Genomic DNA, 2981 nt, shown 5'->3' on the forward strand with positions numbered 1-2981 from the left:
AAAGAAAGGAAGAACAGAAGGGAGGGAGGGAATGAGGAAGGGAGGAAGAAAAGGAGGGAAGAAGGAAAAGAAGGAAGGAAGAAAGGAAGAAGGAAATGGAGGGAGGGAATGAAGGAGGCTGGGAAAAAAGAAGGAGGGAGGAAGGAAAGGAAGGAAGGAAGAAAAGAAAGAAGCAGGGAGGGAAGGAAGAAGAAAGAGAATGAAAGGAGCAAAAGAAGGAACAAAAGAGAAAAGTAAGAAAGATTACTTAATATATACTTTACCAAAAGGCAGGAACTTTCTTTGAATTTCTTTCATATTTATACAAAAACTGGGCCTCACATTTCTATATTGTCTTTTAGGCTTTGCAAAGTACTTTTCCTTCATTTTGAGGTAGTTTCAGAAAGCATAATTTGCAATTGAAAAAACTTAAATTTCAATTGTCATTTACAATTTACAGTTGAAGAAAGTAAAATTCAGAAAGGTTCAGCTGCTTGCCCAAGGTCATAGTCAGTGAGTCAGAGCTGCAAGATATATTGAAATCATCTTATTCAACTTTTTGATGTTATAGATGAAGAAACTGAGACCTCAAGAAATTAAATAGTTTGCCCATAGTCACATAGCTAGTAAGCAGGAGAGTCTAAATTTGAACCTAGGGCGTTTGAACCCAATCAGTGCTTCTGACACTATAGTCACACTGTTCCTTATCTATATTAACCATATGGTCAATTATCCTATTCCTAATGGTAACAGAGGAAGGACATCGGGAATCTTTGGGAGAAGGGGAGGAGGACATAGGTAGAGAATGCTGAAACAGAAAAATGGCATGCAGCTCTCTGACCTTAAACCCAGCAGGTAGCAGCTAAACATCACAGGAGAAATCTGGCAGTGTGTTTAAGCCAATGAGACCTATTTTGGGAAGCTACATTGGAACAGCAGGCCTGTGAGTTCTCTGAGAGAATGTTTCTTTTTTTCTTTTGAAAATACTTTTAAATGTCCAAATGTTCTACTTTCCTGGGAAATGAGCGGCTGCTGCCTTTCTGATGAGCTATAAATACGCCAAGGCACTCTAAATAAATAATGTAGACCCACAAACGTGAGAGAAGGTTGTATATTCTGAGAAAAGGGAGCAACTGCCAACAATTGGGTTGAGAAAGGAAGAGGGCACAGACTGACTGGCTACTTGAATAAGATACTAGGAATAAAGTAGGCAAACCCTGTTATGTTCCCAAAGAGACAAGACTCAGCAACATATCTGATCACATTCTCTGCAATGCCTTTTTGTCCCTGTAGGAGACCCAAAATGAAATGAGAAACTTGGAGGTCTTGGACAGGTTGAATATCTTTGCTTGAATGAAAGCTACCCAAGCTGAGAAGCCAAAAGCTACATGTGGTCTGTACTATGAAAAACTCCCTGAAGAAAATTCCTTCATTACCATTGTTGGTAATCCACTATGTTTAAGGAATACTGAAGGAAGCTGGGGAGCAGTCACCAATGTCCTGATGAGCCAGTACCTTCATGCCAACTGTTCTCCAAACCCAGGATACTGTCTTCTACCTAGGATGTCTGGACTCCTGAAACATACTCTCTCCCTCTTGGAATTTTTTTAAACCCTTACCTTCGGTCTAGGAGTCAATACTGTGTATTGGCTCCAAGGCAGAAGAGCAGCAAGGGTAGGCAATGGGGGTCAAGTGACTTGTCCAGGGTCACACAGCTGGGAAGTGTCTGAGGTCAGATTTGAACCTAGGACCTCCCATCTCTAGGCCTGACTCTCAATCCACTGAGATACCCAGCTGCCCCCCCTCTTAGAATTTTTAACTTCTTTCCAGACTCAACTCAGGCACTATCTCCTATAGGAAGTCTTTCCTGAGTTCCTAGATCCTTTTTCCCTTTTTGTAATCTTCTTGAAGTTAGAGATGCTTTGGTTTTTCTCTTGTATCCCCAGAGTCTAGATAGTGCCATACACGAAGTACACTTAAAATGTTTGTTGTATTGAATTGAATAGGGCAGCTAAGGTGCCACAATGGATAAAATGCCAGACCTGAAGTCAAGGGAGAAATCATCCTGAATTCAAATCTGACCTCAGAGGATCACTAGCTGTGTGTTCCTGGACAAGTCATTTAACCTTTTTTGCCTCAGTTTTCTCATCAATAAAATAAGGTGGAGAAGGAAATTTCAAATCACTCCAATATCTTGCCTAGATAACCCCAAACATGGTCAACACGACTTGAAAACATCTGAATAACAAAACTGAATTGAATTAAATCAGATTGAATTGACTTGAATAAGAACACATTGTGTTTTAGTGGAAAGACCACAGGCTCTAAAATTAAGTCCTTATTTCAAATTCTGGCTTTGCTTCTTACCCCTTTAAACTTAGGCAACTTTCTTGGACCTCAGTTTCCTTATTTCTAAAATAAGAAAACTGGAACAGAAGGCTTCTCAGTTCCCCTTCCAGCTTTTGTTCTCTGATCCCATGAACTGAGTGAAGACAATGAAATAATCTATGCATAAGCATCTTGAAAACTGCAAAGTACAAAACTAAACAGAAAGAGAACCATGGTTAAAACATCCAAAGGAAAAATTACAATATTCTTTTTTTTCTTAAACCTTACCTTTTATCTTAGAACCAATACTCTGAATTGATTTTAAGGCAGAAGAATGGTAAAAACTAGGCAATGGGAGATAAATGACTTGTCCAGGGTCCCACAGCTAGGAAGTGTCTGAGGCCAGTTTTTAACCTAGCCCTCCCAGTTCCAGACCACTGAGACACCTACTTTTCTCTCACTATTTAACCCAACCCCCCAGTTGTTCTTGTTCATTTGTTTTTAGTCATATCCAACTCCTCATGACTCCTTTTGGTTTTCTTGGCAAAAACACGAAAGTGTTTTGCCATTTCCTTTTTCAGCTCATTTTACAGATGAGGAAACTGAGGCAAACAGGATTAAGTCATACAACTACTAAGTGTCTAAGACTCGTTTTACACTCAAGTCATCCTGAC

Source organism: Gracilinanus agilis, chromosome 4, assembly GCF_016433145.1.
Source record: "Gracilinanus agilis isolate LMUSP501 chromosome 4, AgileGrace, whole genome shotgun sequence".
Lineage (NCBI taxonomy): Eukaryota > Metazoa > Chordata > Mammalia > Didelphimorphia > Didelphidae > Gracilinanus > Gracilinanus agilis.